The sequence below is a fragment of the Lissotriton vulgaris genome, chromosome 5 (genome assembly GCF_964263255.1).
Source record: "Lissotriton vulgaris chromosome 5, aLisVul1.2, whole genome shotgun sequence".
NCBI lineage: Eukaryota > Metazoa > Chordata > Amphibia > Caudata > Salamandridae > Lissotriton > Lissotriton vulgaris.
In genome coordinates, this window is record NC_141693.1 from 216786389 (window position 1) to 216810267 (window position 23879).

At 48.4% G+C, this 23879-nt stretch overlaps 1 protein-coding gene across 1 annotated transcript in view; it reads right to left on the bottom strand.

Moving 5' to 3' along the window:
* The window catches only part of PNPLA7 (patatin like domain 7, lysophospholipase), a 1710105-nt gene that overhangs the window by 1532371 nt on the left and 153855 nt on the right, over positions 1–23879 (bottom strand). The window lies entirely within an intron of this gene.

Consider the following 23879-nt stretch of genomic DNA (forward strand, 5'->3'; position numbering starts at 1 on the left):
GACAATGCGTTGCATACATTTTTTAGCAAACTTTGAATTGGTGAGCAGTGATAGTGTGTGCAAGCGTATGCTGTTGCTCACAGCTGTTATTATTCACATAGCTCTGATGATGCACCTCACGCACGGGGCTGACGCAGTTATTATTCACACAGCTCTGATGATGCACCTCAGGCACGGGCTCACAGCTGTTATTATTCACACAGCTCTGATGATGCACCTCAGCACGGGGCTGACGCAGTTATTATTCACACAGCTCTGATGATGCACCTCAGCCACGGGCTCACAGCTGTTATTATTCACACAGCTCTGATGATACACCTCAGCACGGGGCTTACGCAGTTATTATTCACACAGCTCTGATGATGCACCTCAGCACAGGGCTGCCGGCAGTTATTATTCACACAGCTCTGATGATGCACCTCAGGCAAATAGTGCCTCTAGTACGAACATACGGTCATTTAAGATCTTGGTTTGTTTGTATAGCCTGCATTGTAAGAATTAAAATTTGAATAGCAATCATCACGAAAGCATGTATTAATATTTTACAATCTGACACTCGTGTAGTAGATGTCGTCGTCAGCGCTTGTGCAGAAAATGTATCAGTCAATAGTCAATACAAAAAGACTGTCTTAATATATCAGGACACAAAAAGAAATATTTGGAAAGAGGAAGACAGTAGTAAAATTCTCAGTCATATTGCGTCCATAGTAGCTACTTTTCCGGACAGTCATTTGAGCCCAGGGAACCAAGCTATCACTGCCCCACGCAACCAAGACACTCTCTCTGGATCATTAGCAGCACTCACCCACAACAGGATCAGCAGGCAGCCCAGTATAAGCCTCTGGAGGCGCAACACTCCCTCCATTGCTACAGCCTTCGCTCCTCAATGTGCTGCGCGGGGCCAACAAGCTGTCTGGGTTAGTTCCTCGAAACTCCACACCAGGTACGTTTCTGCCATCACTGCAGACCAAAGTGTGCTATCTGCCACTTCCGGCAGGAGGCCTAGCATGTGACGTCACCTAAACCCCTCCTAACCTCCCGCCCTTTCCAATGACCGTTTCAGGCGTCAAAACGAAAGAAGGACTACGTGGACGACCTCTTGTGTCCAATTTCTTATACACAAAAAACGAAACCGCCATATTAAAAAGACGAGCAGTGCACGTCCCCGAGGCCCTGTTTAATACCAAGCAATGCTCCTCGCCCTGCCTCCTGCTTCAGCTGCCTCCTCCCTCATCGCCCCTTTCCCTCCAGTTGAATATTTAACTCTCGGTCCCTGGGTGTCTCCTGAAGCCACCTCCCTGACGCGCCCCCTCTCTGCTGTGTCACTTGTGGGGTGTCCACTAAACTTTAGCATTGACCGAATATTATTCTCGGCGTACAGCGCGTGAGGCGGGACTTCCGTCTTTGGAAGCCCGCGCACGTGCCCACGGAGTGCCTGAGCGCGGGGCTCCCATGCTCGAGGGAGAGCCCCACGGAGGCTGCAGAATTCCAGAATGGCGGTAAGTGGGGCTTAGTTGTAGGGGGGAGGGGGGGTGCACTTGTGTGTGTGTGTGTGTGTGTGTGTGTGTGTGTGTGTGTGTATGTGTGCGGTGGCGGGGTCTCTGTATGTGTGTGTGCGTGTGTGTGTGTGTGTGTAGGTGCGCTGGTGTGTGTGTGTCTGTGTGTGTGGCGGGGGGTCTCTGTATGTGTGTGTGCGTGTATGTGCGCTCGTGTGTGTGTCTCTGTGTGTGCGCATGCATGCAGGGGGAGGTGTGGCTGTATGTGTGGTGGAGCTTTCCAGGAGACAGGAGATGGCCACAGCGTGCGCGTTCGCGCGTGCGCACGGCCCACTCCAATTGCCGATTTTGGGATGCTCGTGGCCAGCTCCTGTCTCCTGGGAAGCTGTGTCGCTGACAAAAGGTCTCTGGCGAAACCACGCTTACGCACGGTTAATCGCCACAAGACCTAAAAATAACAAAAAGACAGATATTGCAATATGTATTGTGGATAGCCCCATAGAGCTGTTGCTAGCCTACACAAAAGTAATATAGGTCATGTGGGAGGTTTTTGTGATTTTCTCTTGTTTGCTCACCCTTCTCCCAGACCTGAAAGTAACCTTTAGGGGGTACCTTTGGACACTGAAGGATTACTGGCAGATATCCCAAGTGGAAGTCAAAATGTATGCCTATGAAAGGACTTGCTCTTAATCACGCTTCTACTTCCACTGCTGGCCCTTTGGCACTTGACGAAGGTTACGAAATTCAAACACACTGTGATTACATAGGGAATAATGGGAAAATTTAATTAAAAAAAGAAAGGAGTAATGCAACATTTTGCCAGCTTCGGTAAACTAACTGCATGCGTACAAATGAATAGTAAATGCATCTTAGGAGCCCTATATGGGACTTCTGAGCAGCACAAGTTATCCCGCTTTCTTTCGAATGAACGCACCAACTAGCAACTTTCTTTCATGGGAAAACTGTGACCATTCAAAAATACTTCACCCGGGGGCGTGGCTTGCAGCCGACGAAAAATGGCCGCTTGCTAGGAGAGCTCCGAGGTTGAAGTGACCCTCCGGAGACAATACGTTCATTTATCCTGCAGTTTCTGGGAGGTGACGGCTCCAGTGACCGACGGTGACTGAGCGACAGCGCTGACGGCAAGTCCGCGAAAAATCCGTGGCCCAGATCCGACACTACGAGAGACCGGAGGTGGAGGGCCTAACATCGTGATAGAAGCCGGGGCCTCGAGTGATCCGAAGGTCCGGAGACCCGGCGGGGCGAAGAGCGACTGGAAGACCGCCCAACACCAAGCGGAGAACTGGCCACGGCAGGAAGACGGCAACATCCCGCGCAACTCCTGGGAGAGACGGGACCATAAGGTGTGAGCGCGATATAGGTCCCGCAGCGCAGGACTGTGACTGGGGGCAGAGAGGCAAACCGCGGGCCTGGGCCGGGCGCCGGTTAAAAGCACTGTGAGGCACCCACGCCGGCGAGGAGTACGACCGTACCCATGACCGGCATTGGAACAGCCCCCCTGGCCCACACGGCGTATCCCGGCAGTCACCAATAACGGGTCTGGACCGGAGACAGCAGCCGGGGCCCTGGGTACCAACGCACACCGTGTGGGCTCCGAAATCGGCAGCAAAACTGAGGCGCAATCCTCATAATAGAACCCAGCCGACCTACTACGCCATATTCGTGGTGGATGCCCCACCACTATATCCAGGCAACTGCAAGGTGGGTTCAGGCGACCTCAGTGTACAGACCGAACACGACCCATCACCTGCACGCGCGCCAGGGGCTAAGGAGGCACTAGGGACCATCTTGCACAGGACCCCTGACAGCGTCTGACTGCACACGCCATTATCCCGGGACTACACCAGGCATAAGCAAGAAAGAAGTGACACATTGCAAAGGCTGCGTGAATTGTGAATAGTGACGCGTCCTCCCACTACAGACGACCCAGTGTGCCGGGATGTCTGCCAGGGGCCCGAGAAACCTCACAACGCAGGCCAAACTGGACAAATATGCTTATAATAAAGACTTTCCCCCATTGCAAGAAGGGAGGACCCCGACAAGCGGTGCCCAGGGTGGAGGGACGCCCAAAAAAGTCACGCTGGAGGACATAATGGCGGCATTGGCCGAAGTGCAAACTACTGTGGGCTCCATTTCAACAGACGTCTCCTTACTCCGTGCAGACTTTCACAAAATCACCGCTAGAGTGACGGAGGTGGAACGAACCACGAAATCACTAGTGGGCGACACAGCAACGCTAGCGAAGACGGTCTCCCGACTTGAGACAGAGAACAAAATGCTGGCCGAGAAGATGGACAACCAAGAAGGACGCGCACGACGCAATAATGTGCGCATTTTAGGTATCCCGGAAAGTGAAGGCACCCAGGCAATGGACCTATTCGTGGAAGACCTAATAAAAACTAGGCTGCAGCCCAAGGGGCTTTCCACATTCTTCTCAGTGGAAAGGGCGCACAGGGTGCCAGGTGGCAAGGCCCAGCCGGGAGCACCCCCGAGACCGGTGCTAGCGCGCCTCTTCAACTTCAGGGACAGGGACGTCATTCTTCAGACTGCACGGATCTCCCCACAAATCCGAATCCAGAACTCACCGATCTCCTTCTTCCCTGACTATACTGCTGCGGTGTCAAAACAACGCCGAAGCTTTCTGGAAGTCAAAAAAGTCTTGCGATCCCGTGAATTACCCTACTCTATGCTCTTTCCGGCAAGGCTTAGAGTGGTAGCTGAGGGGAAGACATGGTTCTTCGAATCTCCGGAGGAAACATACGACTGGCTCGAAGGCTGGAGGAAGAAGGATGGACACCGTCGCAACGGAAGAGACCGCGGCCGTCACGCAGATGAAGCAGAGATAAGTAGCCCTGAACTCTTCACTCCCACCGTAGAGGATTCACAGAACCCGGATCAGGGTGGCTCTGGCCTGAAGTGACTCAGTTGGAACAAGTAAGGACTTCCACCTACGGGCCTGCAAATGCAGAAGGACATTGTCAGAAGCCGGCTCTGGACATGGGGCGGAAACGGGCCCGCCCGCAGAGGAGGGTCATGTGCACCTCGGACTTCGTGACCCCTACACGCAAGTACACTGTTGGGACATGGGTCAGAGCACTCTGCTGAGTTGGGGTGGCGGGCAGTTCTGAGTCCGCCGGGCAGGGAGGGGGGAGGCGTTAAGGGACGGGGAAGTTAGTACTACAGAGTTTTCTGTTTCTGTTTCTGTTCGAATATTGCATCACAGGCACCGTTTCTTCATCACCCACTTAGGCACGTCGGCCTGGCCGAAGCGATCAACTGGAAATCCTCAGTCACGTCCACAAAGACGGGGCACTCGCACCATATGCACGCTGCTTGACACGCGGGACCGCGTTATACACTCCCACATACCTCGTGCCTCGGCCCACAATTCAAATCCAGTGACGCTATTGCGCCAGCTTACCGATGACCATGGCTAATCACGATAACTCTTCACCGGCCCCCCGAGCGCAACCACTAGTTGCCCCCACGCTAACAATCTTATCGTGGAATGTCAATGGACTGGGCCATAAAATTAAGCGGGGCTTAGTCCTCCAATATCTCAAAAGAAAGGCGCCCACATTAGCCCTACTACAAGAAACTCATTTGGTAGGAATTACCTCGAAGGCCCTTAATCGATGGGGCTTCAAGATTATCACACACGCAGAATTCTCTGCAGATTCCCGTGGGGTTGGTATCCTGGCCCAAAAAAATGCTCCACTCCTCATCAAACGCACCTGGGCGGATGATCAAGGTCGATTTGCAGCGATACACTGTCAATGGGAGGGGAGGCCATATAATATAATCTCAGTCTACATTCCCCCTACGTTACACCAAGGGGCATTCCAAGACCTGGGTAAACTACTACTTGAACTCCCAGAGGGTGAATTAATCGTGGGAGGTGACTTCAATGCAGTATCGGATACAGTGATTGATCGGCACCCTCCTCGTGAAGCCACTAGACCTAACCAAATGTTTAAAGATTTCCTAGAAGCAATGGGGTTGGTGGATATGTGAAGACTTAAACACCCCCATGACCGTCACTACACATTTCATTCAGGGGCACATAACAGTCTCTCCAGGATAGACTACATACTAACCTTGGCGATCCCCCCGGAAAAGATCACGGCTCTGGAACACCTGCCAAGAGGGATATCAGACCATTCCCCGGTACACCTCACTTACACGACACAACCCACCAGACGACAAAGAATATTCCCGATATACCCCGGATATCTCAAAAACAGTACTATTTTGAAAACACTAAAGACTTCTACCACACATTACTTTGGGGAAAACCCAGACTCTAGATTCACTCACGGTCTTATGGGAGGCATTCAAGGTGGTGCTCAGAGGACAGGCTATCTCCACCATTACCAGGCACAAGAGAGAACAGAGGGCTACTGTTGAAGCATTGGAAACAGCAGTTCAATCAGCAGAATTGGCACATGCCACAGATAGCACAGCAGACACGGCACACGCACTAACACTAGCGACACGGGAATACAAGGCATACGTAGAGGACGTAACCAAGACAAAATTAACTAACACACTGTATAGAATGAGTTAGGAGACAAGACGGGCAGGATGCTCGCATGGATCGAACGTAGAGAAAAGGCCAGTAGGTGGATTGCCACAATAGAACGCCCTGATGGTACACACGTGACAGCTCCCCCACAAATAGTAGAAGAATTGGCTACTTATTATGAGACTGTGTACACTGCTCGGGGGGGAGGACAGAGGAAGACTGCTTGCAATACCTGCGGGACATACCCCTACCCACGCTGTCACAAGAAGACGCACAGACGCTTGAGGGCGACTTCACAGGAGAAGAAGTGGGGAAGGCTATAGCAGCACTGCATACTGGGAAAGCGATGGGGCCGAATGGACTACCCGTTGAACTCTACAAAACACTTTCAAGACGGATAATTCCCTACATGCTCCCGATGTATAATGATTGCCTATCAAATGGAGAGCTCACGGCCGACCAACGACTAGCCACCATTGTAGTAATACATAAACCCGGTAAGCCACCTGACCAAACTTCTTCCTACAGGCCAATCTCCCTAATGAATGTGGATGCTAAAGTCCTGGCGAAAGTTCTGGTGCTACGACTACAGCCCCACCTTACAGACCTGATACACCCGGACCAATCGGGCTTCATGCCTGGTAGAAATACATCACTTAACCTAAGGCGCCTCCATGGAGTCCTACACCGTATTCCCCTCTTACAGGAAGATGCGGCCATCCTCTCCCTCGACGCTACAATGGCCTTTGACCTAGTAGAATGGCCGTTCCTGTTTGCAGTCCTCAGGAAAGTGGGCTTCGGCCCTAAATTTTGCAGTTGGGTTAAACTTCTCTACACCAAGCCAATGGCACAAGTGGTAGCTAACGGCCACACTTCCCGCACATTCACACTGGGACGCGGAACGAGGCAGGGATGTCCTCTATCCCCGCTACTCTTCGCGCTTGTACTTGAGCCTCTGGCGATGCGGGTATGAGTGGACCCCGTAATCAGAGGGATCACATGGGGGACGGGGTGGGAGGATCGCATCTCCCTTTATGCGGATGATGTGCTGGTTTATTTGATGTCCCCCTCCCAGTCGCTCGCAGCTTTGATGGAACTGCTCAGGGCCTACGGTGAGGTTTCGGGATACACCATCAATTGGACCAAATCGCTTCTTTATGTCCTGCGAGGCCACACGCCGACACTGCCCTCAGACTGCACCCTGCAGACAGTCACCAGGGGATTCAAGTACCTAGGGATCTATGTCACGCCACAAGAACCCTTATTTATAGAAGAAAACCTAATGAAACCACTACAAAGGCTAAAATCGGACGTCACACACTGGCGATCTTTACAGCTTACGCTGCTAGGGAGGGTCGCATTATTTAAGATGCTATCACTCCCCAGATTTCTTTACGCATTACAAAATACGCCCTTTCCAGTCCCTCTTACCTATTTCAAATCCATAGACACAGAAATTTCGACGCTCCTGTGGGATGGGAAGCCGGCCCGTATAGCGCTCGCCAAATTACTCCAATCCTGGTATGACGGGGGGATCGCCCTACCCGGTGTCAAACTGTATTACTGGGCAGCACAATTGATAGTGGTTAATCAGTGGATCCACGCCCCTCAAATGGACCCGGCCTTCCGCCTTGACCGAACTGTACTACCACCTGACCAACTCATGCGGGCACTATACACGAACAAACGACGTCACACCCTTACAGGCCCAACAGCACACACGATCAAGATCTGGCACGCAGCGCAGAGAACCTTGGGGTGGGAGGGAGTACTCCCGCTCGCAACGCCACTTTGGGACACACGGCGACTGGGTACCCTAGCAAACACAAAGGGCTTCCGACAATGGGACTTAATTGGTATCTCCAAAATCGGGGACTTATGGAAAAAAGGTGAAATAGTCACCTTCCCTGCCCTAAAAGAAAAATACGGGATGGCAGAAACCGAACAGTATCGCTACGCACAAATCAAGCATGCACTGCAGGGGGCGATTCCAACAGGCACCCGACTGGCTGAGTCCTACCCCCTGGAGGATAGACTCCTTACTGAATCCCTAGACAAAAGAGCGATCTCCCTCACATATTGCAAACTTATTAATAACATGCCCGAACCCACGGCTGTCCTCCGGAGCAAATGGGAGATAGACCTGGGGGACATAGAGGATGAGGACTGGTTGTACGCACTGGCATCTCCCAGGGAGGCCTCCAATCCGTCACGACTCAAGCTGGTGCAATTGAAAATATTACACAGAATATACTACTCCCGCACACTACTACACCGGCTAGGCCATATCCCAGAACCTACCTGCTTACGTGGATGCGGTCTCCCGGGCACATTCTTCCACATAATATGGGACTGCCCAAAGATCCAATATTATTGGGACCGAATACTCTCCGAAATATCAGAGGCAGGTGGTGTCGTATTACCAAGAGACCCTAGATGTTGTTTACTGAACATTTGGTCGCCCACTGATATGAATCGTGGAAGGCACACATGGGCAACATTGGGCCTAGCCCTTGCTAAAAGGAACATTGCCAGGAACTGGGGCTCGGGGGTAGGACCCACTCGCGCACAATGGGGAAGAGATATGGACACAGCCATGCTGGCAGAAAAGGCAGTGTATGTGCATCGAGGATGCCCCAAGAAATGGACTAGGGTGTGGGGGAAATTGAACGAATACAGAGGACAACTATGCGACCCACCACAGGACCTATCCGATCTCGAAAGTAATCCATGAAGGAGACGCCCAGAGATGTTATGGTACTTTACCGTAGGGTTCTATTTACCAAAGGGAGGGATAGAGGTCATGTGTACCCCCTGACTGGAGAGGTGGGAGGATAGAAAACGAATATGGTCAGTAGATGGCACTCCTCTGTGAAGATCTCAGGTCAGGAATACCGGTGCCCGATATGATGGAGAAAAACTTTTGCCTTAGAAGTAAACGTGATGTAGTTTACTTAATGTGTGCAACGGAAAGTATGTTACAGAGAAATTGTGCCTGTATCCTATAAATGAACCGAAATGCCAACTGTTAAGTATAATGGGTAAAGCGAATAATGCACACATGGCTGCTCATGTCACCTATACTGTATGATGCAATTTCAACGTGTTTGTTTTAAAATTTAAAAATCATGGACCTAACCAGATTTCTACTCATATTGTACAATATGTACCCACATTGTTGCTAAACGCCGCCGTACCCCTGGGATATCGGCACAAAGGCTGTGTTCTCCTAATAATACAGAATGTTACTGACCAAATTGCGGCCAGCCCAGGGGGTTGTAGGCTGAAGCTGTGTTTACTATTAGAGGTACAATAAAGGTCTTCAAAAAATTTTTTAAAAAAATAAAAATACTTCACCTGGGGGTCTCCCCATGATCATGAAAGTTTGGCAGATGCTACCCCAGAACCTACATCTGGAGCTTTCTCTGCTCTCCTGCAGTTTCCCTGGTTGCAACCTAAAGTTTCCCTGGCTATTATCAAGGACCTGAAGTTTGGCTCCCTTACTGACCCGTGTCCTGCAAAACTGTTGTCAACCTGGTAAATCTGGTGGTAAATAAACTACTTCATTATTCGCTAGCTTCTGGCCATATGCCTCCGATATGGAAGCAGGCCAAAATCCTGCCACTGCTTAAGAAGCTTTTTGCTGACCCCAAAGTGTCCGCGAATTATGGACACATATCCCTGCTTCAGGCATTTTCCAAGGTTCTAGAGAAATACGTGAACACGGTTATCACGGACTATGCGGAAATGAATAACCCCCTACATATCAGCCAGTCCAGCTTTAGCGCCAACTATTGCACTGATTCCGCATTATTAGAGGTCTCTGAACATATCAAAGAGCCTTGATGTGGGGAGGGAAAGCCTTTGATACCGTTCCCCATACTAGGCTCCTGGACAGGATGCAGGCACTCTGTATTGGCGGCTCTGTTCTAAAATGGTTCTCTTCCTTTTTGGGAGATAGAGGCAAGGAGGTATGGACACCTCCCTCTACGGCCGCTATACCCAATCTTTATGTTTGCATCATGTAAGGCTCCGTTCTGAGCCCCAGAAGCGTACGTTGCTAAAATGATCTCATATGCCGAGGATACGCAGCTCCTGTTTACCTGTGACAGGGGAAAGGACTTTGAGGGTGAGAAGATCAGAATCTGCCTCTCTAATGTGTTTGAATAGTTAAGGATCAACCAACAGAAATGGAACCCGGAGAAGTCAGAAATTATGTTTTTTGGCACCTCTCCTCCCGATGAATGGAGACACTGGTGGCCGGAACATATGTCAACTCCGCTCTCCGCCCAACAAACGATAAAAAACCTTGGCATTATGATAGATGATTCTCCATCTATGAGAGCCCAAGTCGAATCGGTAGTGGGAACCTGCTGTGGCCTCTTGCAGATGCTGAGGAAATTTCTCTCACTTCTGCTCTTGGACTGTATAAAGATAGTGGTCCAGGCATTGGTTATATCTAGATTAGACTATGCCAATGTCTTGTATCTGGGTCTTCCTCAATACCTGCTTAAGCGCCTGCAGGTGTCCCAAAACACAGCCGCCAGAGCAGTTCTTATGCTGAAGCAGAGGACCCATATTTCCCCACATCTGAAAGTTCTGCACTGGCTCCCAGTAAAAAGAGGATCAGGTTAAAGGCTCTAGTGTTAATCTGCAAGGCCTTTCATGGAAGGTGCGGGGCTACCTCAGCAGGAGAGTAGCACAATATGTGCCACCCAGAACCCTCAGATCCTCCTCCCTGAACCTGGCTTCTGTGCCCAGAATATTCAGTGCCCAGTCGGGCGACATCTCTTTCAGGTTCCTGGGAGCACAGGCCTGTAACTCACTCCCTAGGTCATTGAGACATGTGATGGATTTAGCCACGTTTAGGAAATTGCTTAAAACCTGGTTATTCCGTCAATGAATGTCCATCTTTTAGCAGTATTTTACAGCATCAGTGATAGGGGCTGTCTGTTGGGGTTTCGGGAAGACTTGTCTGAGCGCCGGGACACTCTTGTTGAGAAGCTGTGTGCTATATAAATGTCTTCATTCATTCATATATAGGCAAGTCTAACTCAGCAACCCCTACCGTCTACCCATACACTTTGAGGTTGAGGAGGACACTTTGCTAATCCATGAGAGCTTCTAATATAAATCCAATCTACAGCTCAATACCATGATGTAAAAATGTGAAAATCAGAGCGGCCTGACCCTTCTGGGCTTAGATATCAGATGGAATTACTCTGCCTCAAGAGGGGGAAGAGAAAGGAAACCATAAACATCCTCCCAAAATCAGTGTAACCAGTATAGTCTTTGAAAGGGATAACTAGGCATTCTCTATAGTTTCAGTTAGTTCCAACATAGAGCTTTAAAAATAGCTAAGGCCTATGTACAAATCCATCTCATTCTGGTGGAATTTGTCAGTCTTGTGAAAAAATTACCCGGATTGGACGGGTATGCTCAGACGTGAGTCCCGTGCTCTCCAGGCCACTGGAATCAAGCTATCCTGGCTGATGACGGCTGATAGCCAGAAACCGGTCCTAGGATGCTTGGTTCCAGTCCAGGAAAGACATGGCTTGGCAGTTCGGGCTGGACTGTTCCCATGAGGCACAGGGTCAAGACTGATTTGCATATGGCCATGTCTGAACTGGGGTGGTCTGGTGAGCAAAATAACAATGGATTAAACCCAGATCTGGGACTGGGGGTGAATGTTCTGCCATTGTGCAACATTCCGTCCATCAATAGTTGTTTTTGCATCTGTGTGTGTGTGGCTCTGTGTGTGTGTGTGGTTCTGTGCGTTTGTGGTTCTGTGCGTTTGTGGTTCTGTGCGTTTGTGGTTCTGTGCGTTTGTGGCTCTGTGTGTGTGTGGCTATGTGTGTGTGTGGCTCTGTGTGTGTGTGGCTCTGTGTGTGTGTGGCTCTGTGTGTGTGTGCACATTTTCAAACTAAATTGGCTCTTGGACTTATGCTCTGGGGCTCTGTGGGTGTGGCTCTGTGTGTGTGTGGCTCTGTGTGTGTGTGGCTCTGTGTGTTTGTGGCTCTGTGTGTGTGTGTGGCTCTGTGTGTGTGTGTGGCTCTGTGTGTGTGTGTGGCTCTGTGTGTGTGTGTGGCTCTGTGTGTGTGTGTGGCTCTGTGTGTGTGTGTGGCTCTGTGTGTGTGGCTCTGTGTGTGTGTGTGTGTGTGGCTCTGTGTGTGGTTCTGTGTGTGGCTATGTGTGTGGCTATGTGTGTGTGTGGCTCTGTGTGTGTGCGCATTTTTAAACTAAATTGGCTCTTGGACTTCTGCTCTGGGGCTCTGTGTGTGTGGCTCTGTGTGGGTGTGGCTCTGTGTGGGTGTGGCTCTGTGTGGGTGTGGCTGTGTGTGTGTGTGGCTGTGTGTGTGTGTGGCTGTGTGTGTGTGGCTCTGTGTGTGTGTGTGTGTGTGTGGCTGTGTGTGTGTGTGTGCGTGTGGCTGTGTGTGTGTGTGTGTGTGTGTGTGTGGCTGTGTGTGTGTGTGTGTGTGGATCTGTGTGTGTGTGTGTGGCTCTGGTGCAAATGCAATAGGTCTCGCATTTGCGAGAGATTAAGCTATTGGCATTGTAAATGACAATGCCATTTATTTATCTATTTTCAAAACCAACACATAAATAAAAATGTTGTCATTTACAATGCCAATAGCTCTAACTTTTGCAAAGGCGAGACCGTTGCATTGTAAATGCTTGTTTCTTTTGTTTTCTTACTGTGCTAGGTAAGGATGGAGGTGGAATTGTCGCAAGTGCATCCGAACAGAAAGGTGTGAACATTTGGAAGCATTTACGGGTGCGAACATGGCATATGGTCCCTCTTTCTGTTCTGGACTGCACTTTTAATATCAAGGTGATAGATCAAAACTGTAACAGTGCAACATTCTTCACCTTATTTCTTTTAGCATTGGCAATTTTCCATATTTGAACATTATAAGCTCTGTATCAATTTTAGGTCTTGGCTAGACTTCTGTTCTTGGGTCAATGTCATTCCTCCCTTTTCCTGTGTTTGTCCTGCCAGGAGAAGTTTAGTCACAGTGTTTGGATAGGATGAGCTGCTCTTTTCACTGCATATTTGAGGGGACTCTCTTTATATTTATTTACCATTTAGCACTGCATGTGAGCTGGAGTGTTTCCTACTGTGCTCTATCCACTGCCCTGCCCCAAGCCTTCTGCCTTGTTTCTAATGTTATAGCTATGTTTTAATGATATAAAGTATTTTTTGGAAGGTCAGGCAGCTGCAAACTACAACAGTGCCTCCAACTTCCTTTTACGTGCATTGTGCAGGCATCTTTTTTATATTTCATCATCCTAACATGGTCATCTGCCATAGTAGGACTGTAGAAAGCGGTCTCTCTATATAGTGTACAAAAACAAAGTACACTATGCAGAGTCCAGTGGGTCCTCAATAAGTTTGCAGAGACTAAAGAAGATAATATGAACATGCACTTTTGTGGTAGTCTGGTTGAGCAGTTAGGCTTATCAGAGGGTAGTGCCAAACATTTGTTGTACTCCGGCAGAGGCAATAAATGAGACACCCACTCAACGAATAAATCAGAGACCAAATTAGAAAACTAACACTTCTTTTTGTATACATGTCAAACTCAAGAACTTGATTTCAATGTAAACGTTTTAAACCTGTGCGCTTTTATGCACAATGCAATCCTATGGGAGGATAAGTCAAAGATGCATAAAAGTAGTTACAGTCGATTTCAGGGGTTCACCTTCGGGGATCAGCATAGTAGTGGGTAAAGTTTCAAAATACTACCCCAGTTTGTCAGGAACAGCTCGGGTTCTACCTGGAGCTGGGTGCTTATGAGGTTGCTAGCTGGGTGCTGCTGAGAAAGGGAGGAGGGGGAGTGCACCGGAAACGAATCTGGACAGGGGGACTTGGAGGCAAGTTCAGGGGCTCCCAAACGGGGGCTCAGGTTGCAGGGGTTTTCGAGCACGGAGGAACAGCTGGTTCGTACGGACCCGGGCCAGGGGGCTAGGCTGGGTGAGCAAAGAGGCACCTTGAGGTCAGGGACAAAGAGCTGGCAGAGGCAAAATCAGAGAAGCTGGGCCACTCTCAAAGTGGCTCTCAGTGATGCAGATGTCCCTCGACAGCTGCTTGTTCCAGGTACAGTGATAATCCAGACTGGACACTCACGGTCAGTGTTAGGTGCAGGGTGTCCGGTACCCCAAGGATTGGTGCTGCATAGCTCCAGTTGGTCCTGCTGTCTTCACAATCGGCGTGGAGACAGACCTGACCTTCCAGAGCACGAGTACCTTCTCCTGGTCATCTGTAGTGTCAGTCGGGCTGGGAAACTGAAAGGCAGTGGACCGGACTTTGCTTGTTGGTGCCTGAGGACTGCAGGGGAGTAGCTCCTCTACTCAAAGAGAGATTTTCCGTGTTTGTTGAAGTGCTGGCCACCCAGCACCATACAGTGTTCCCACCTCTTTCATTGTGAAACTCTAGAGATCGCCCTAACTACCAAATACTTCATGTTTAATTCCACCTACTACCAACAGTGCTCAAAGACACTTCAATGGGAGCAATTTTTGCTCCCGACCTAGTGAATCTCTATGTGGGATAAACGGAACTGGAATTTGTCAATAGTGCATCCAACCCGTTTCAAAACAATATTAAGTGTTGGAAACACTATATTGACGATATATTCATGATCTGGAAAGGCAAACAAGACACATTGCACCAGTTCATACACCATCTCAATATCTGTTAACCATACTTAAAATTCGCACATGATACCAATAGAGAAAGCATATCATTTTTAGATTTGATAATTAACCCCTTCGCTGCTCATGACGAGCTCAGCTCGTCATGCAGTACACTGGTTGTATGCTCATGACGAGCTGAGCTCGTCATGAACCATGGAATATAACAACTTCCAGCACAGGAGAGGAATCAGCTCAGCAGTCATGTGGTTAAGAACAAAGACAACCATCTGATTGTATACCCCTACAGAAACACCACAGAACGCAACACACTATTGCAATACAAAAGCTTGCACCCGCTGGCTCTGAAGGATGGGCTTCCTTATAGTTAATTTCATAGACTAAGGAGGAATTGTACACAAAAAGATGATTTCTTTAAGGAAGGTGCTAATCTGAGTTGCAAGCTGAGCGAGAGGGGGTGTCCGAAATGATTAATCAAGACCTCCATGAAGAGATCCTAATACAGCACCAGAGAAGAGATACTCAAAACTGAACAAAAGACCACACATGATAAGATTGTATGTGTAACCTCTTTTTGTCCAGATAAGAACAAAATGGTGAAAACCATCAAACAACATTTGCCTGTATTTAACACTATGAGCATATTCAAGGAACTACCTTTGTTGTCATATAGAAAAGGTAAAAACAACAGGTCATTTAGTATACTCTGACACTAGCTTAACAAAACCTGAATACTAGATCAGAAATGTTGGGCTTATCCCCCATAAAAGGACACTATAAATACGGCAAATGCATGGCAGGCCAATATACTGCCAACACATAAAACTTCTTACAAGGGGAAATAAAATTGACTTTACAACAGAACACCAACTGTTCCTCTGGAAACGTTATCTACTGCATCTGGTGACTGTGCAATCTATTATACATCGGACAGACAACACAACCGAATAAGGCCAGAATTGGACAACATAGAGGCAGGATACATTGTCAAATCGAGGCTGCTCCGCTGGTACAACACTAGATTGAAAAACAGCATAACCAGATGATGTGAGATAGCAGATAATTTAGAAATAAAACCTACCACTAAGAGGTGAAAATGTCCCATCAATTTTATAACCGGTTAGAATGCAAGTGGATCGATAGATGCAGATCTATCAGACAAGGTCTAAACACAATGGAGGAATGGCGCAACTTTGTAACCTTGACACATTAAATCGCCATTCCCTTTGTTCCAACTATGCACACCTGTTCCCTTCCATGTAAATTAATGTTGTTAATCAAAGTACGAGACATTGTTTATTGTGTTATTTGCAATGCATAACGCATACTCTTCCGCGTACAATATAAAAAAATAGAAGTCATCCTAAGAATCCTGTCTGGGTTCTTATGTGTATTATATATTTGGTATATGTCATATATTCTATCCATAAATTGTAACTTGTATTTATCCCACAAAATGTTATGTCCATTGGAAGTATTTTCAGTTGTACTATATGTATTCTTAGTTTATAAATGTTTTTCTGCATTGTGAAAGAACGGTTAAAGCAGCTACATTAGATAAGAAATGACATATGATAGATTAGAACTTGAAAGAAATACTTTTCCCCCTTTTTTATACAAATATGTGCCATCCAGGACAGTGAACCTGGATCCATAGAAATAGTGCATTCCCAATGTAAATATGCCACGCAAAGAATCCAAATTATATGTATTATTCTTTCAAGCATTGCACTTGATCTATAGAAAACGCACTGGTCTAGTGTTGCATTGTTTAACAGAATCACTTCCGGTTTTGGCTTCACCCACACTATACAACGCTCTGGTGAGGGCAGAGAGTTGCTGAAAGCCACTGGTGAATGAAAAATGTCCTAGTTAACGAGAAGGAAAGTTTCAATTCTATTAAGGACTAGGAGCCGAGGATTTTGCATACCTTTCTTCACTTTATTTACATAGCAGAATTTAAAGAGCATCAAATAAAAACTAGTAAAACAATCCAGACTACACATCCCATGAAACATAGGGAGCAGTCTCCATAGTAACCATAGTCCAATCATATAACGGTCCATAGCATATAATCATGTGACATCCCTCCCTTTTCTTCACTGGAGGATGTTAAGCTGGAATTGCTGACTTACTCAAACTTTTGGTCATTCCCTGCAATGCAGAGAGAATCCAGTGATCACATTTTTCAGTATACTGGGTTGTCAACACTATTCAAACAAATCCACTCAGAGTGACAAATTTAGACTGTATAAATTTCAACGACATTAACATCTCAGCAAAGACATTAGCATGGAAGAATAGTACATACTGATAATGAATCATCCTGAGCGGGTTGAGATCGAGAGTATCTCATGGTCGGATAATCCTCACCTCCTAGTCCTTAATAGAATTGAAACTTTCCTTCTCGTTAGCTAGGAAAATGTTCATTCTATGTCAGGACGGAGGCGAGGATTATGCATTTTCCAAAGCTTACTTATGACCAGAGTAGCCGATTCCGAAATGGGCTTGAAGTAGAACCTATTAAAGGTAGAATCAGAAGACCAATCAGCTGCATGCATAATATCTTCCAGCCTCCCACCCACCTGAATGGCTTTTGATGCCATAGCCTCTCGTGGAATGTGCACCAAATTTACTCACATCCACACCTGCCTCTGACATGATCCATCGTACCTACCTGGCAATGGAAAGAGGAAACCGCTTTGAAAGGTTAGTGATGGCAATAAGTAATTGCCTTTCCCAAGGGTAATTCCCGAGGTAATCTCCTCATATGTCTTAATGTACCTAACCACACACAACTTAGGATGTTCGGGAAAGGAAGGATAAGATACAACCTGGTACTGCTCTTTGTTCACCTTCATGGGTAAAAACTCTCGCTGAGATGTCCAATGCTCTCACATCTGAAACCCTCTTAAATGAAATGAGACGTAGCAGGATGGTTAGTTTAGCCGACAGCTCCTTGCGAGACAGTTATTGGTTATCTTGCCAGCCAAGAAGAAGCCTCAGCGCTGTATTAACGTCCCACAGGCCAGAATATCTAGATTCTGGAGGCCTAGTCAGCAGGATGCCTCGCATTAACTTACAAACCCAGGGATGATCCCCTGCCAGTTTGCTATCAATCTCACAGTGCCCTGCTGAGACGGCTGAGCGAAAACAAATTATTGCTCAATACCGCAGGCCAGCCTGGGTCCATTCCGCGAGGAAGTTTAGAATTTGAGTAACCTTTGCCCCCATGGGATCCACGATTCTCTCCAGACACCAATGGTGCCATCGTATCCAAGGCGAGCGATACCTCTGGACTGTACCTGTTGCCCATGCCTGCTGGATGAGGTTTGCAGCCTCTGACAAAAGTTGTTTTTCCTTCCAACGTCCCCTGAAATCTTCCATGCAATGAGTTGTAAATGACCCTGAAGGACCAATGGATGAAGGCTGTCCTGGGGGTCCTTGAGAATTGAAGGGAATGAGGGCAGCTATATTGGGCAAACCCACAACAGCTCCATCAACTTTGGGAACCAGGCATGCGCTCTCCAGATTGCTGTGATCAATACTAAGGAAGCTGCCTACCGCTGAACTTGGGCCGCTTCTCTTGGTATCATCATGAACGGGGGAAATGCATAAGGGTACTCCATCGATCAGTCTTGGAGAAATGCGTCCACTGCAATGGCTTCCGGGTCTGGTCTCCGGCTCACAAATCGTGGGATTGGGTGGTTCAATCGTGAGGCAAAAAGGGCCAGATTGCAGGGGCCCCATCTGTCCATCAAAACTAGGAAGACCCCACAATCTAGTTACCAGTCGCTGTAGTCAGAGAAGTTCCTGAAGTTCCAATCCGCTACCCTGGTCTGCAGGCCGGGAAGATACTCCGCTGTTACTGAGATCTTCCTCTGGAGGCAATAGTGCCAAAAGTCCTTTGCCAGGTTGGATAAGGCCTTTGATCGAGGGCGGCCAAGGTGGTTGATGTATTGGACCGTCGAGATGTTGTCCATCCGCAACAGGATGCAACAAGAGACTCTCTCCCTGGTGAGGGATTTCACCGCGAAAGATCCCGCCAGCATCTCCACACAGTTGATGTGCAATTGTAACTCCTCCTCTGACCATCCGCCTCCCATCGAGACGCCTCCGCTTTGGGCTCCCCAGCCCAATCTGCTGCTGTCCGACTATCGCCATATCCGGGGTGATCCAAAGATCGCCCTTCCATTCCAGGCTGCCATGTGGTCGATCCACTACTGGCGTTCCATCCTGGCTTCCTCCGTCAGGGAGATGATTTCCGAGGAGGTAAGACACCTCCGCAGATGAGGAGCTTTCAGTCTCTGGAGGGCCCTGTAGTGTAATGGGCCCGGGATATGGCCTGAATCGAAGAGGAGAGAAGGCCCACTATCCTGGCCAGCTGACGTAATGAGATTCTGTCCCTCCGGAGGATTAGCGAGAGTTACTTCTGTATCTTGGTTACCTTTGAAGTTGTTAAGCTCAGGGAAGTCGAGACTGAATCTATGAGAAATCCTAGGAAGATCATCTGCTGCACAGGGAGCAGTTCGGACTTTTGTTCGTTGATGACAAAACCCAGATCCTAGAGCAATGCAATAGACATGTTCATGTTGTGGGTAAGATGCGCCAAAGATTGATCCATAATCAGGATATCATCCAGGTAAATGATCATTCTCACCCCACTTCTCGCGGAGAGTTTCCACCACTGGGCCCAATAGCTTTGTGAAGCACCACGGGGCTGAAGAAAGGTCGAAGGGCAGAGGCCGAAATTAGAAAATGTGGTCTTTCCAAGCGAATTTGAGAAATCTCCGGTGCGGAGGGAAAATAGGGATTGGTAGGTAAGCGTTCTTCAGGTTTAGTTGGACCATCCAAGACAGGAGGATGTCACGGAGCAAGTGTATCCCCTCCATCTTGAAGTGGCGATAGACCAGCCACTCGTTTAATTCTTTTAAATTGATAACCGCTCGGAAGCTTCTGGACAAGGAAGAGGTTGCTTAGAAATCCGGTTGAGTGGAGTACTGATCTGCAAATAGCTCCTTTCGTCAGGAGTTCCAAAATCTCGGATTCTATCAGACACTCTTCCTCTGCTGAAAAAACTAAGAGTCTGGGGCGTACCGCCTGAATAGGGGCACAGTAGAACTTTATGTGGAAGCCCCTTACCGTCTGCAGCACCCACGGGTCTGTTGTGATCTTTCCCCAAATGTGTGAAAAGTGGGGAAGAAAAGGTAATCCTTACCAGAGGGTCTCCCAGGAGCGTTGGGGCCTCCTCGGTTTCATCCTTTCCCCCTGCCGGTACCTCTGCTGGGACAGATGGTTCCATGGCGGCAATCGTTCCAGCCATTATTCCTTTGTTGCTGAACTTTGTTAGAGAGGCCTTGCTGATAGATGATGACGGAGGAGCGACCCCTTCCTCTTCCAGCCCCGGCAAAAACACCACTGGATCAATCTTTTTTATGGAGGCTGGAGCCTTATCCAGGGCCGAAAAAGTGGTAACAAACTTGTCAAGCTCCTTAACAAAAGGCTTGCAAAGAGCTTCTCCTGTGCAATGGGCCCCGCCTCAGAGGTGGCTAGGTCTCCTAATTTGTGGTCAATCTTTATAAGGAGAGACCTTCTTTCAGCTGCCAGGGCACAGTTCGCATTGCTGAGGAGGCATGTCGCTCTTTGCACTCAACCAGCAAATATGCCTGTAAACAAAGGGAATCCAGAAGCTTTTGAACGTTTTGCCAATTGTATACTTTGGATCAAGGGCCCACTACGTCCAGAAGTTTATCCTGGCAATTTCTCCTGGACCTACCTATTCCTTTTTTGGGGTCCCTCATGTATTTCGAAAAAGAATGTGCATTGTTTTTCATCTATATCTGGCGTGTTTGCCACCTTCCCCTTAAGCGAGAGCCTGGGGCATTCTGCCCTCAGCTGAGTCCTGACCTACTTCTCTAGGGATTTGACATATCGTTCCGACCACTTTGGAATCAGGGATCCACTCTACCGACCCAGGATGGTATATTTGAGTAGGGTCGAACATAACTGAGTGGCCCCCGTCCCCTCCTGGGGACTCAGAAGAGTGGGAACCTGGAGGCCAGACCAGAGTCCTTATCCTCGTCGGAAGAGAAATCTCCCTCCGACACACCCTTTCCCTCAAAAGGAAAACCGCCATAGAGGTCAGAATTTAGAACAACTGTGTTGCAGTGTTGTCCAGGCTCATCTTCCTCCCGGTAGGGTACGTGTTTAGCGTTCACGCACTTTTAAGGAAGGTTTCCCTAAGTTTGTCAAAACCTTCCAAGTGCCCGCGTTAAGACTCGTGGCCTTTTTATTCCCCACCTGAGAGTCACTGGGTCACGCCGCTGCCTGGTCAGGGTCGCTGAACACCCCTGGGATGCTTTTTGACAACCAATCCACCTGTTCCCTGAGGGAAGCCAGCGCCCTAGAGATAGCCTGCGACAGAGCCTGATCTACGCAGTTGGAAGGCATTGCGGGGGCGAGGCACTTGGGGGGGTCAATCCTCTTCAACCTCCTAGAATGAGGAATAAAAATTGTCCTCAGATGAGGACATTTCAACTTTGAGGGTGTGAGCACAAAAAAACGCCCTTCGATTTATTGGGCAGCCCTCTCACTGGTGCTCTAACATCCGAGCTGAAATTGTATGGAAAGGGATTAAAAATTACACTAGCTGCTTGTCACAACAGAGGTTACCACTAACCTGATCAGCCGGATACAGCAGGAGCGATGTGAGAAGCTAGGTTTTCTTTTCCTCTATATTGAACCACCTGGGAGTAATAGCACACTCACCAAACACCACAATTGGGGAAGGGGAAAAAAGGGACAAAGGAAACAATAAAGTTGCAGCAGTCAATATGTGCACATCTGCACGGATGCAGAGTAGCGCTGACCTCTTTTTAGTAGTTCAGTGCTTCCTGTATAAAGATATAACAAATCACACAAAAATATACACACCTTGCTAGAAGACTCGATCAATGTAATATGTGCATGAATTACACTCAAAGTTTACAGCTGCTGCACGTACTTCATAACAAAAAGGCTCAAAAAAGGAAAAAATAAAGTAAAGAAATCAAGCAAGGTTTCTATCGCTTCGATAATCAGTGATAGGAGTTTTCATATTTCCATAGTAAATAGAACTCAGCCAGTAACCAGATAATAGAAGTACTTATCTGTTACCAGGGCGACCTCTGGTAAATCTTGAATCCTTGTAGAAGCAATCACACCAAGTTCCAGGTAATAAGAGAAAGAACGAAAGAATCTAATCCGAGCCACTGAACAGCTCATGGGGCTACAAGAGTAGAAGTCTTCCTCATTTTGATGCAAAAAGAAATAACACAAAATTAAGGTAAGGAATGCGCTTCTGCTCAAAAAACAACATAAGACCCGAGTGCAGCAAGCAAGACTGTGAAGGTGCTTCTTTCCTCCTTTTGGAAAAGAGTGTCTGCGCCTCCAGTGTTTGTTCTTCCAGGAAACAGGCGTTGTGAACTGGGACTGGCAAACACCCAAGCGTGAGGATTTTCTCACCAGCTAACGCTCTTCGTGCTGCTTCATAAACAAAAGACAAGCTCTTTCAAGCGTGAAGAATTTCCGTGTCGTTTCACGGCGGTCAAACAACATGGCTTATCTTTATTGCACCAGATCTCGCACTGGTTCACAAACGAACGACATCGCTCCCAAGCGCAAAGGAAATTCCGTGTAGACTCACGGCGGGTGCTGCCCTGAAGGCGATTCAGTTTCCTCGCGCCTCGAGGACGCGAAAGCAAATCCAAATAGAGCGCTCCTCTCGCTCTGCAGATACCAAGAAAATATGTGCTGCTATGAGGTACAAGCACCGGTCTTCCAGCGCCGGTCTTCCTTCGCCGGCTCGACGTAGTGCAAGTAAACTCGCGAACTCAGGTGACAAGCACCGGATCCAGGGCAAAGGAGAATATGTAGGAGAGGAAGGATAGAGAGAAAGATAGGACTACATCCTCCCTAGGACTTCTGGGAGATGTAGTGCACTCAATCCAATTTGTCATTCACACGTCTATGGCCCTTATTAGACAAGTTGCCCCCCGCTCCTCATTTGATGGTGACACTGCTATATAAGAGTCACCACCAGGTGGCACTGCGGTCACTCAATTGTGACCGTGTGGGGAGGAATCACTGCTTTGCGATGTCAGTGCAGCGAGGATTGGTTAGGGGCAGGACCGGCCACAGGCTCCTATTCCCCAAGCGTGCACAGAGTGCAGGCGAGAGTGCTCAATTGAGCTGCTTTGTTCAGGCTCTGCGCGCCTCACAGAAACCCCACAGCGCACGTGCGCACACCGGGAGGTCCGCAATAGCGGGGAGAAAGCACTCGGGCAAAAGCCTACTGCTCGATGACAAACAATTAAATATATCACAGCGAAAAAAAGGTTATACAATAAAATACAATAACTATGTGTGGAAGGGGGACGCCACTCACCTCAACCGGGCGACACCCGAGTGGGGATACCACGACCTCTAACCCTCCTGCGTCTCTGACGACCAGGAGTCCTTCTCTTTTTTTCCCCCTACAGAAACCCGACCAGAGGACCGGACAAAGACCCTACCCGGAAACTGAGAATCTCGAACACCAAGAACCCGGAAGTGCCGAACCGGAAGCCGCCTACCGGGAAACCGGAAGTCCCACCCCCTACCCAGGACCTGGAACTATAAAAGCCGACGACGAAGAGAGGAGAGCGTTCCAGATAGCCGACTCGTGGCAGGAGACAGCGCGCAGCGAACCATTGAAGGAGAGCGGACGGAGTGAGAGGATCGAAGACGGAGAGTTGGAGGACGTCTGGACCGAGGAGTGGCGGAGTCCTCTGGAGGTGGCTGGAGAGCGGCCGTAACTCGCTGGAGAGTTACGGCGGGGCACGTGAGTACCTTGTTATCGTCTCCGTGTCCCCTTGTGAATAACTGTAAATACTTGTATAGAGATAGAACGCACTGATAGCACACCTTTGCACTGTATATATATATATATATATATATATATATATATATATATATATATATATATATATATATATATATATTAGAGACACTGCACCTATAGCTTGTACCATAGTCCCTACACCCCAACCCGTCACGAGAGCACCTCTCTTCTACCCTCCCCACACCTCTTTGTCCCCCCCGTCTACAACCCTGTCCGTTCCCCTCCTCACGGTCATCTCTGTTCCCTCACGGTCCTGGTGTTG